This window comes from Puma concolor, chromosome B3 (assembly GCF_028749965.1).
Source record: "Puma concolor isolate L17-30 chromosome B3, mPumCon1.1.hap2, whole genome shotgun sequence".
NCBI lineage: Eukaryota > Metazoa > Chordata > Mammalia > Carnivora > Felidae > Puma > Puma concolor.
This window is the reverse complement of record NC_141672.1, coordinates 22285355-22299263: the sequence shown is the minus strand read 5'-3', so window position 1 is coordinate 22299263 and position 13909 is coordinate 22285355.

Here is a 13909-nt window from a genome sequence, read left to right as displayed (position 1 = left end):
ACAAGAAGTACGAGATCATGACCTGAGTTGAAGTCAGACTCTCAGCTGACTGAGCTATGCAGGTGCCCTACCATTTTCTTATATCTCAACTGATTTAATTCTCACAGTGCGACCATGCCTCCTTTAAGGGCTGGGGCTTAGTATCCTAAACCCATGCTTTGAGAAATATAGTAACTCACTCACTATATGAGCTGGGATTTAAACTTAAAATTATATGACAACATAGAACAGATTGCCATATCCTATGATTTATATATCAATTTCTTATGCTAAAGCTATGATAATTCATTACACTGAAGTATCATAACTTTCATGGCTTAAAACAACACCCATTTATATCACCATTTTGTATATCAGTAGTCTGGGTACAGCATGGCTCAGTGGGGTCTTAGAGTTTCTCAAAGCTGGAATCAAGATATAGGCAGAGCTGCCTTCCTTCCTAAAGCCCTGAGGGGTGACTCTGTTTTTAAGATCATTCAGGCTGTCTACCAAATTCAGTGTCTTGTGGTCATAGGACGGAGGTCCCCATTTCCTTTCTGGTTGTAGGGCTGCAGTCTCTTTCAACTCCTTGAGGCCCCTTTCATTCCCCATCACATTGCTCCCTCCATTTTCAACAGCACCTCAGGTCTTTCTCATGCTTTGAATCTCTTCAACTTCCCCTTTTGCCCTCAGCTGGGAATGAGCTCTGATTTTAAGGGCTCTTGTGATTCCACAGGCTTGCTGGATAATCTGCAAATAATCCACTGGATATGGGAGTGGGAGACGCAGGTCTCCATCTCATTTTCTCCATCTCATTTTTTTCTACCACAACACAACATCTTCACTGAGGGGTAAGATGACTGCAGGGCAGTCCCTGAGGGAAACTAATTTACTGGCCATATGTTACATTCAGATTCTAACTCCAGATCCTTTCAAAGTGATAAATCCATAAATTCTCTCTTAAAAGATGAATCGTTTTTCAGTGTAAAGCTTCTAAACTTAGAATTTATTTTCCAATCTTTGCATGTATCTAAGTGGTAATGTTTTCCTCCAGAAAGCTGTGAATAGCTTGCTTACAATTTCTTTCCTGATTCCCTTTTCCTCCATCAGATGTGACCTCCTCATTCTTTCCTTCCCCCTGGACTGGAAGTTCCATGGGCAGAGGGGCATGTCTGTCATATGCACTTGCAGCCTGGTATAGTGAACACAGGAGGCAGTTGGTCGTTGCAGAATGAATGAATGAATGAATGGGCATTCCCTCAGAACTGAGGAAATGGGCTGGGGCACGTGGGTGGCTCAGTCTGTTAAGCATCCAACTCTTGACTTCAACTCAGGTCATGATCTTACGGTCGGTGAGTTCAAGCCCCACATGGGGTCTGCACTGACAGTGTGGAGCCTACTTGAGATTCTGTCTCCCTCTCTATCTGTCCCTCCCCTGCTTGCTTTCTGTCTCTCTCTCTCTCTCTAAATAAAAGTAAACTTAAAAAAAAAAAAGAACCAAGGAAATGTGGTATTCTGAGAGAGTAAGAAGTCCTCACTCAAGCTCACCTCCTCTCTGCCTCCTTCCAGGAAGGTACCAGGACCCTGAGGGGGCCACATTCACAGGGGTGATGTCACTGTGCACTGAAGTCTACAGCCTGGCTTTGGGGCTCTCTTTCTGGTGCTCAGTACTTTCTTTTCCCTGTGGTAGAGGTTGTGAACTGACACAGCAATAACATTCCTGTAACCAACTTGCTGGCACTCTCTGGAGTTTCCTCTTCCACATAACAGGGGAGAGTATGGTAAAATTCAGGAGCTTAAAGAGAAAGACAGAGTTTTGAAAGAAACAATGGCTTTGAGGTTCAGACTGCTTGGGTACCCACATCAACTCTGTCCTTTACTAGCTGTGTGAGTTTGGCAAAGATAGTTACCCTCTCTCTGCTCCATTTCCTCATCTGTCAGGTGTTGATAATGGTAGCAAATGTTTCATAGTGGATGAAAACAAACTCATGTCTATAAAGCATTTTACACAGTGCCTGGCATCTAGAAAATGCTTCTCCCTTGTAGTCAGTGTGCTCATACACTCACTACTTAAGCATTTGTTCAAATCTTTCCTTCTCAGCAAGACCTCCCTGAGCATCCTACTTCATATCTCAACCTGTTCTGCCCATGAGCCAATTGGCACTCCTGATCTGTTTACTCTGCCCTTGTTTTTCTTTATTACATAGGCTTTCTCTAGATATTCTGATACATTACATTTCTTTTTTAATGTCGGTTATATATTTGGAGATAGAATAGGGGCTGAGATGAGAAGAAGGCTACTTGTCATGAAATTTTTGTGTTTCCCTTTTAGAGATTAAAAACAAAACCCTCTAAGCTAAATAAATCCCTATGGCATCATAGTTGACGCTTCTACTGAGCTTTAATTTAAGCTTCAAATCGCCCCCACATGGTAAATAAATACCAGATAAATATCTGGTGACTTTACAATGTCTTTTGTGTTTTCTACAAGTTCAACTCCTCTGGTCCCAACTGTGGTCACCACTAAGCACAGATGATATCCACATTGTATTTATACCCATAAATGAATAGTCTCAGGGATCCACTTGGATTAAAAGTGTTAGCAAGTACTCTCCTTGGTCTTGGGCTATCATTTAGGGAGGGCTGTTTGGGACCACAGAAATTTTAAGTGGCACACTTTTTACGGATTTTCCTCCAAATTCCTCTAAGGCTGAAATTATGCTTACTCAATAATCTCCCTGTGGCGCTGTGAACACTTTCTTCTCTAGTACCTCTTATGGATAGTTCAACTGCAAACACCAACCCTTCCCCCCCCATCTCTTTCCGTAAACTTATCTCTTTCCATACTCTTATCCCACTAATGCAAGAAGGTCTGCCACCCTATTTCACCCTACTATGGTGTCATTTAGAAATCTACTTCCAACATCCTTTTGCTCTGGTCATGATAACTGAACCGAATTTTCCTTTCACATTACTCTGTTACTGGTAACCCCCTTCAGGATTAAATCTCATTTAATTTACACACACATTGTTGAAACTTCTACTGAGGTTTAATTTAAACTGCATATCCCTCCCACAAGACAAATAAATACTAGATAAATATCTGGTAACTTCTTTCGCTTATAATCAATCCCTTGATGTTCCCTAGAAGTTTGGGACTAAGTTGGAGTTTGGTATATTTCTTCCAACATCCGGTCCAAACTTTTTTGTACTTCTCAAGTGACAGTTCTATTTCATAAAGACTTTCCCAATTTTTCTGACAAGCTGTGATCTCTGCCTTTATTTTAATGTCTTCATTCAAAATTGTGCCCCCTGTTGACATTCTTATTATCCACTTTCTCTTTCTTCATTTTAGTCATCTCTGGTATTTTAAAATGTTGGTTTTATTATTATTTAGGTGAGGCCATAAGATCAGGAGACAACTGGTACTGAAAGAGTTACTCACAGTTCCCAAGAGAAAGGAGTGTGCCACACTGTGCAGGGCCACACAGGTTGGCATTGGGATCAATTAGGAGGCAACAGGGGAAAACATGGGCAAGAGCCTTTATTGTGGTTTCTGTGGGAAGGAGTGGGAGAAGCGGAGTAAATAAGTTAAGACTGGCTAATTTAAATAATTTCAGCAGGCTCTGGAGGGCAGAGACTGTCCTGAGTTGTCTGTTACCTGCTCCCAGGATGATTAGGGCAGGTAGATCTTGGCCGAGAGCCTAAGAGACAGATAAGGGAGGTGATTAAGGGGTATGGATTTTTTAAAAAAATTTGAGAGAGAGAGAGGGAGAGAGCACACTAGTGGTCGAGAGGGGCAGAGAGAGAGAGAGAGAGAGAGAGAGAGAGAATCTCAGCAGGCTCCATGCTCAGTGAGGAGTGGGATGGGGCTGGATAAGGACTCTGAGATGATGACCTGAGCCAAAATCAAGAGTCGGATGGATGCTCAACCAGTGAGCCACCCAGGCACCCCGGAGATATAGGTTTTAAATGGATTGGTTTTGGATGGGTTGGTTTTCATATGAAAGGAGCACTTGCAGGAGAGTCCTTTATAGACTCTAGGAATTAACTAGCCCTGGGAAGCACAGTCTTTCAAGTAGCTCCAAGTCCTCAGATGTCAGAACATCAGAAAATACAGAATATAAACAGGCATGCTTAATATATCCAGTCTCCTAGATTCTCTCCAGATCTCTTGATTAGATTTCTTTCTTCTGTCCCACTTAAGTCTTTCCCATTTCCAACACTGTTAACTTGATACTATGTTTTCACACTCAGGAATTCAACTTTCCACCAATACTCCAACCCTGTCAGTGCCAATGGTCACCACCATCACTTAAACAACCAAGATGAAGCACTGGATTAGATAATATAGCTACACTTCACACTCACTTTGGACCTCGTTCTCTGAAATTTCTCTACCACCTGCATACCTCTTGTCCTTTATTTATCTCTATTTGTTTATTCCACTCAACAAGTTCTTTATGCTTATTTAAGCCTGTGATGCCTGGAAATTCGTTTAATCCATCCTCTCCATTTTGAGTTCATGGACTTCTCCAGGCACTTCCTATCAATTTCCAAATGCTATTGATTGACCCTCATGATGTCTTCAGTTTCACCTTCCACTCTTACTTCCTTCGTGTGGTTTCCCTTCAACCAGAACGAACAAGCAAACTTGTTTCTTCCCCTCTCTAAATGGCATATACATTACTGCTGGATTAATCTTCCCTAAATATAATTCCTGTGATGAGACTCCTGCACAAATGCCTTTATCGACTTCCTTACATCCACTGAATGAAGAACAAACAGATTATTCCAGGATTAACAACCCTTTATGGTATGGCGTTTTGCTCTTCTCTTGGATGAAATATGCTTTGCTAGTCCCTGGCTAGTTGTAAACTTTCCAAAGGACACTTGGAAGACTTCAATTGGAGACTTCAATTATTTGCACATCACTAGACTGTAAGCTTCTTTGTGGCAGAAACTTTATTCATCTTTGTGTTTTCCATAGCTATTTGCATTAAGCCTTATAAATAGTAGGTGTTAAAGATTACTTTGAATGGGATAGAATCTCAAAACCTTTCATTAAGAATCTTAGTCCTGCAGTTACATCCTAATTAGGTGCCATTTTGAAGGAAATAAAGATATTTTATAAGTAATTAAACATACATATCCAAGAAATTACAAATGTTTGTTTGAATCAAACAGTTAAGCAAAGTCCCAGATTGCCACATGTATCTTAGTTTGCATTATATTTTGTACTATCAGCTCTCCTTGTGCTTTCAATGGTACATTTAGTGCTTAGAAAAGGGTTAAGCAAATGCTTTCTGTTGTATCCAAAGGAGGAGGGAAAAGTGAGACAAATTAAGTTGTTTATATAAAAGCCAAGAGAATCCAAGACACAGAAATAGTCTAATACATCATGAACTCCCCCACATTGCAGGCTTTGAGAGGGTAGCTACATTATCTTGCTTGGAGACAGCGAGGGGGAAGAGAACAGTGGAAAGTCTGATTTATGATTCTGTATTGAGCAGACAGGCCATTCCTTAGTTTTCCACCTGGCAGGTGAGAGGAAGTAGAAGATAGAGTCATATACTTTCAGAAGTAAAAAAGTTCTTAGAGGTCATTTGGTTCAATCTTCTGCCAGTATCAGGAGTCCTTCCCAAGTGCCACCGACATATGGCTTCTGTTGAACATCCCACTGAGAATGATGATTGCTCTATTGAGGGATCTCATTTCACTTTAGGACAGAACTAATTATTAGGAAATCCTTCTTTCTATTGAGTTGAAATATGCTTCCCATAACTTTTACCCAGTGGCCCTCGTTCTATCCTCTGGAGTAACACAGAATAGATTTAATTCATCTTTCTTATAATTGCCCTCCAAATAGCTGAAGCTCACTATCATGTCCTCTATCAGTCTTTTCTAGAGGCTAAATAAAAATCTCTATTCCTTACATAAATGACAATTCCAACGCACTTTATTTCCTTCTTGCATTTGGAATTTATATCATGTCAATTAGCATATTAATTTGTGCACATTTCCACTCTCTTTCTTCTTCTTTGTCCTATCCTAAGTTGAATTGAGAAAATTTTTTCCTGATTCTTTTATTCTCCCAGTCACCTTTTTCAAGATCCACCCTAGGTCTTCAATATTTCCTTTAAATATAACATCCAGAAGAGAAAGGAGATAGGAAAAGCAACACATTCTCTTAAAAGAATGTCTTTACAATGATTTTAAAGGAGAATATGTTGTTATTGTGGTAGTTAAGACTATGATGAAATTATTTTATAGGAATAATGAGAAGATGAGACCATGAGAGACTTAGCACAGAACATAAAGCCTGGAGACTTTGAGGAGGTCTTCCTTAGGCTGCCTCCCACCTGTGATGTTCCTTCTCTTTCCCTCCTAGCTGGGCTATAAGGCTCTGACTGTCCCTCTGCCTGAACTGTAGAGAATCTGGGGTGAATATGACTCTCTTGATCTTATCAGTGTAGTTCTCTCAAGGTAGCTTCAAATTACAATGTGATGAATAAAATGAAACACATATTCATGGCTTACAGAGAGCACAGGGTCAACTAGAGCCTTCTGGACTTGACCTCCTGAACCTCACTTTAAGTAGTGGTACAAACTGATGAAATACACCAGAATACTAAGTGGAGTATATGACTTTTATTCCTACTAAATTTATCATGTCACTTTTTGTCTCTCCCTTTCTTTTATTTTCATTCCCTTAAGAATCTCTTATGGCTTGATTCTGTCCTCTAGTGAAAATTTCTGTCATCTTTCATTTGATAAGTATGACATTTATGTCTTAATATAAACTTTAGATAAAGTTATTGAATAGGATAGAACCAAGAACTAGACCCTTAGGTCTGTCATTTGGGACTTCCTCCAGACAGACATGGGTACTTTAATCAATATCATTTAGGTTCCAATGTCCTACCCTTTGTGAAAACACATAACAGTATTATTAGCCAGGAAACATTTCTGCATTTTGCCCACAAGGGTGTCCTAAAAGCTTTGTTATAGCTTTGCTGAAGTCTTTGGTAAGACTGCATTGTCTTACCAAATTTCCTTCTCAAAAAGAGAAGAGAGTATATTTTTTCTTAAGCTCATTCTGTTTCCTAAAAATCATTACATTCTTGTGAGTATACCACCATTCTCATTAGCCATTATTATGGGTGTGTCAGTACAATACATGAGTTTTATTAGTCTGTACTTTCTAGAACCTTTTTCATTTTGAATTTTTATTTTCATTTGGTATTTTTCCTTCTTACTTATGAATGTTTCAAAGACACTGGCATCATGATAATAACTCAAGTTTCACTTAGTACCATGACTTAACTTAGTGTGGAAACTGGTTTATTTAACCCTTTATGATCCATCCAGATTTCAAAGTAGTTCTAGAAAAATCCCCATGTTCTAGAACAGTGCTGTCCAATAGAATTTTCTGTGAAGTTGGAAATTTTCTATATCTGCACTGTCCAAAACAGTAGCCATTTGTCACATATGGCTATTGCGCACTTGAAATCTGAATAGTGCAACCAAGGGACTGAGGTTTAAATTTCTGATGTTTTAATTTTAACTTAACTTGAAATAGCCATATATGGCTAATAGCTACCATTTTAGATGACACAATTCTAAAGATTCTGGACTTTTTATTAACAATACATATTTCTTCAGAGCCTCTTATATTGGAATAATTTTGAATATTCTGTCGAATTAAAAAAAATTTAGCATGCTTCTCATCATGGGATGGCCTCTATCTTTTCATGGAGGTGTTTAAAATCTGTTTTACTTGGTATACATAGATATCTCTACCTCTGCTCCTCTTCAGACTCCCTAGGACAAAAATTTTAAGGTTCAGTATGGCACTCAGGAAGAGCCATTCCATGCACAGATGGTTGAAATTTTGTTAAAAGGTATAGGGGTAGATTTTTTTCTCTTTTACAGACATTTCCCCTGTCACCACCCTAACTGTCACCTTCTCAATTAGCAGGGGATGAACTCTTGACGTTTCAGGGACTGAATGCAGTCTGGATAGGCACATCTTCAACTGGAAAAGTGCAACATGTTAACAAGAAATTAATGCTTACAACAGGAACACATTTCTTAAATAAATTATTTGAAGGTTGGAGCCACAGAGTGTTGTATAAAGAGAAATTAATGCTTTACTAAGACCTGATGCAATTAGAAATGGAACGATTTTTACACAGGGGTACATTGGGAAAATGTCGCTTGCATCCACATTTTTGACATTGTAGCCTGGGTTGCTGTATTGGCATGTCATGACTTTGAAGGGGTGTGTGTGTGTGTGTGTGTGTGTGTGTACAAATGTGCAGAATCCTATAATTAATGTATAGGCAAATCTGTATCTACAATGCTGTATATTCATTCCTACATCTGAGTTTTTATCCTATTTCCTTATGAATAGTTGATTCTTCTGATAAGAAAACTAGGAAGAGCCCTAGGATTTGTTAACTGTTTTTGAAGCTGTGGTGTGAAGGAGGGACTGGATACTTAATCCTCAAAACTGTATGGTTTACTAACCATGAACAATAATGATAGCCTGCACTTGTAGGCTTAACTGTGGAGAACATCTTGCTACTCTCAGCTTCCTCTGGGGCCACTTCTCTGTGGAAGTGGAAGTTAGGTTGGTCTGACAGGCATAGCTCTCTCATTCCCTGACTCACAGTGACAAATCTGGGACACCACAGGCTCTCAACCCTCTTTGTTTCCTAACTGATTTGAAGGATTAGCAAAATGACCAGACCAGGCCCCTAAGGGTATTCAGTAGAAATAATGTATTGGTAAATGGACAAGGGTTTTGAAAAAAACAAACAAAAAAAAAACTCCATAACAAAACAAAACTCCTAAATAAAGTGCTAAGTGTTATTTTATGCCTCCTGCTACACAAAACCCATTTACAGGCTTAATTCCCTTGTTGTTGTTGGATTTTTTTTTTTTTTTTTTTTTGACACAGTTGGAAGAGGAACAATTAACTCTGGCCATTGTATTCTAAGTAATTACTGATTACCCCATACCTTCTCAGAAAATTACACAGAATGGGAAATAAAACCAAACAGTGACCTGTAGGTGGTTTCTAGTGTTTGTAACTAACAAACACTGTGCCCCAGCTCCATTTACGCCAGTATTGCTTAACTGTCCCCAGCCAGCGATGATGGACGATAGTACTTGAGTCCAGAGAAAGGAGCCCTGAGGCCCTTACCGCATCACTGCGCTAATGGACCCTGAACTTGTTTAAGAGAGAGCAATTAATTCTTAGACCAGCTTGGCAGCAGAGACTTCCAGAGCTGACTTTTCTTTGTGTCCTAGAACCAACCACATCATATCTACCCTTGTAGGCCAAACATATATAGAGCAGGAGGGAAATAGAGAATGTGCGTGAGCTCCCCTGCCATCCCATATCTTTATTTTCTGCTGTTTGGCACATACTTGATTTCTTGGTAAATTCCTCTCAAAAAGTGGGAGTTCTCCACCTTCTTAACGAGGAGTAACATCACCTACTTGCCTTTCTTTCTCCCTCCTTTTCTCCGTCCCCACTCACTTCATAAATATTGATGAGGTCTCTATTATGTGTCAGGCACTGTGTTAGGTGGTCAAAAGTGGCAGCATATGCAGCCTAAAATATAGTGCTCTGGCATAGGGATTACTTTGAGCTAAAGGCACTTGAAAAACAGCAGGTGCAAGAGAAGGGCATTCTAGTCTTCCCTCTTCTGCCTGAAAACAGGAGATTAAAAACTTCCATGTGAAAGATATTCTTGCTGTATTGGGAGAAAAGAAACATTCCTCAATGGGGAGTCAAAGCCGAGAGAATTCTGTACAAATAGACCTTGTCAAAAGAATTCTTATCTTCCTTTAACCTCTCTGGAATATTTAGTTTCTTTTCCACAATTGCCTCTTTTTGTTCAATGCAGTATAAAAGTACTTAGGCTTTGCCACTTCTTTGGATTCCATGTCACATAAAATTTATACAAATCTGTATGCTTTTCTTCTGTTAATCTGTTTTATGTCAGTTTAATTCTAAAGCACAGACGAAAAATCCTAAGAGGGTAGAGGGAAAATTTTTCCTTCCTTACAGTGTGATGGTGACATAGGGATTATCAGGTGATTTTCTGAAGCCAATAGTCTCTGCACCATTGCTCTTCCTTTCCTAAATTTCCCGTCTCCCCTCACCCCAACACAGGCTCACTGAAAAGAGGTGCTGATTTCAGTAGAAGCGGGGAGGTTTACTGGAATCATGGGAGAATTTCGAGGTAGGAAAAGAAACCCAAGTGGACAAAAGGAAGCAAGGCAATAAAAACCTCTAAGTAACACATTTAAGATTTGGCTGCTTTTGTGTTAAAACCATTAGACATGATTAACACTCTGGGTAACTCAGTAAATAAGAGCTTTAGTCCCTTTGAAATAATTCTGGGTGGTGGGTGGAGAGAGCAGAAGGAGAAACATAATTAGGGGGTAGGTGGAGAGGCAGGAGGGCCCTTCTTCAGTGTTTACGTGGTGGGGGGGGTTGCTTTTTTAACACGCAACTCAGCCAGTTTACCCTTCCATTGTTACATGCTTAATGATGCTTTATTCTTGTTGCATAATTGAAGGAGATTACAGTTTAAAAGTAATATTTAAAAATGGATTATCTAAATGTATACTGCCTATTATGTTGGCTCAGTACATTGTGTGTATAGGTAGTAAAGCATTTTAGGGATTAAGTCGTAATTAATTTTTTATCACTTTAATTTCTTATGTGACTTCTTATGCTCCTTTGCCTGCATATTCTCTAACAGGAATTTTCTGAAGATACCTGAACATTTTTATCCAGCTGCTAAGAAATATCTCTTGGTACAACTCATATAGAACCAACCCAGATGAGGACATGGTAACAGGGGGAAAAAGGAACAGTTTTCCTTGACAAAGTTCCTTTCCTATATAAGTTATGTCTATTGTAGGTTGCTTGAACTAGCTGTTTAAGCTAGATTTCATTGAAAGTTGGATTTGGGGAATTGTGTGTTGGTGGGATTTGTCTGCATAAATATGTACGTAATAAGCAGGATGCACATTATAGGCACTCAATAGATATTTACTGAATTGGTCATAAATGAGAGGTTTCCTCACCATGACAATTACTTTTTTACACTATAATATATTTAAATTGAGGGCTTTGTCGGGTTAATGCAGTATTCTAATGGCACCCTGAAAGGGCTCTTGTGTTGTAGATTTCTATAAAAAAGAGTAAATGCCCAATTACTTAAAAGCCAAAACACCATGTCCAAACATGAAAAGAGATTCCATTCAAACTGGATATTTCTGGAACATCTGATTTTAAACAAACAGCCCTGTTACCTCTATAATTAATCTGACAATGTTAAGTTTTACCTGAGCCCTGGGCTCTTGCAAAAGAACAAAGATGAACAAATCCTCCCACTCTTTGTGTTCCTGGAAATGATTTAGTGCAGAGAACGATCTTTCCTCATATGACCTAGATAAGACTCATGGACAACCCCCTACTCTTGTTTGCCCATGATAAGGCCAGACACAGTCCCTTCAAGTTTCCATTCTTCACCTCTTTTTAAAAAAACATTTTTTTAATTTATTTATTTTTGAGAGACAGGGTGCGAGCAGGGGAGAGGCAAAGAGAGAGAAAACACAGAATATGAAGCAGGATCCAGGCTTGGAGCTGGCAGCACAGAGCCCGATGTGGAGCTTGAACTCTCGAACTGAGAGATCATGACCTGAGCCAAAGTCAGAGCTTAACCTACTGAGCCACCCAGGCACCCCTCCATTCTTTCCCTATTAAATGATTAGCTAACCTGTTTTGTCCCCACTCAACAACTGAAACAAAGTGCTTATTAACTAAACTTTGATCATGGTTCCTTCGTTCTCCCAGATTACTGAACTTTGCTCCGTTTCTCAGCCTGAGCCTGTGCACAACCCCTCCTTAGCAGCCTTCTATGGACTGAAAGTTTGTATACCCTCCAAATTCATATGTTGAAACCCTACCCACCAATGTAATACTAAAAGGTGGGGCCTTTAGGAGGTAATTAGGATGAGATGAGGTGGTGAAGATGAAGCTTTCATGAATGGGATTGGTGCCCTAATAAGAGACCGGAGAGAGCTTGCTCTCTCTTTCTGATCTCTGCCATGTGTGGATGTAGCAAGAAATAGGCAGTCTCCAAACTGGAGGAGCTTCTCACTAGAACTGACCATGCTGGCATCTGATATTCCAGCCTCCAGAACTGTGAGAAATAAATTTCCATTAGGTATGAGCCTCCCACTCTATGGTAGTTTGTTATAGGAGCCTGTACTGATTAAGATTCAGCCCTTCCTGAGACTGGCCTTATGATAAAGCATTCTCTTATCTACTATCCCATCACACCATCTTTTCATCCCCCTTCTCCATACCCAGCTCTTCGTAGCCTTGTTTACTCCTACTCTATAAAAGAAGCATCCTTTTTGCCTACCTCTTGAGGCACTTATAGATCTTACAGAGTGTTCTTCCTACTTCAGTGCCCCCACTCTTTCCCTATTGCAAGAGGTTTCCCACATTTACCACTTGCAATAATTCTTTCAAATAGTCTCTCCCTACCAAGTCTGAATTTGTCTTTATCTGACATCACTTATACTTGTTAGATACTATATCCCAAGATTCTCAGACACATTTAAAGACTTCCTAAGAGATTTCAAGAAAATAAACCAGTTGTGAAATTTTTCTTGCTGTTTTCAAAGTTTTAGAATAGATTCAGACACTCGGGTTGCCAAAACTAGTTCTTCTTGCAGTCTGTACTTGGAAACTTCCAACCCTCCCTCTGTCTAGCCCATATTTGGTTCCCTACTCTAGGCTAAAATTCTCTGTGTGCACCTTCTTCTTGAAAACAAGGCTATTGAATAGACCTTAGACACTGAGGATTTGTGTCTAGTTTCTATTATTTGACAGCAACCCCTGAGTTCTGTGGCATGAGGTGATCTCTAATTTTGCTAAAGCCTCATGCGCTGGGGGACTGTATGGTTGGAAATGTGAGATTTAGCTGCCTGAACCTCACTGCGCCTTTATTATCTGGAAACAGTGTTAAGAGAGAAATAATGTTTTAGATGTGTTCACGTATTTTGGGAACCCTTTGGAGTGCAGGCTTTCTGCTATGTTCATTAGCTCCTCCAGCTCTCAGGACAGTTTTTGACATACTATGTACACTCATCAGCTATTTCCTTCAATATATTATTGAAAGCAACCATATTTCTGGGCCTTCTGCTGCAGATCTAGAGGTAAAACAGCTTTCTGGCTCTTCTTATGAGTGAACAGGTACATAAGGGAGGCAGCATTTTCCTCCTGACTCTCATCTCAAGGTCAGAGCAGGAAGAGAGGGCCTGTGCTCTGCAGAGCATTCTTCACATGGTTGTTACCTATCCCGTTGGGCTTAATTCTGTTCTTAATGAGCTGCACACCTGTGTCCCTGGCTGGTTGCCCTCCACACAGTGGGAGGAGGCAAGGGAGGGCAAATTCCTCCTTCCTCCTGAGTCCTAGGATTCCGAGTGTGCCTGCCTGTATTTTGTTGAGCATCCCAAGTGTGGGTGGTATTTTGAACATCTTCCCAGTATGGTAAGCAGCCAACATCAGCTTTGTTATGCAGATTGAGGTTAAAGATAGTGAAATTTCTCAGTCTACCCCAGCACACTACAGCCCCAGCAAAAAAGGAAAGCATGCCTGATGTTTTATTATTATTATTATTTATTATTTTAATTTCCGGTTGAGTGATTGCTTATCTCAACTCAGAGAAGATGGTGTCAGCGTTGAGCTTTAGGGTGAATGGCCTTACAGTAAAGAATGCAAAATGAGGTTACTTTATAAGGATCTGGTGTCCAGAGAGAGATGGATAGTAATAACTCAGATTTCTATTTGACCATTATCACAGTTTAAGAAAATTGCTGGATGAACTTT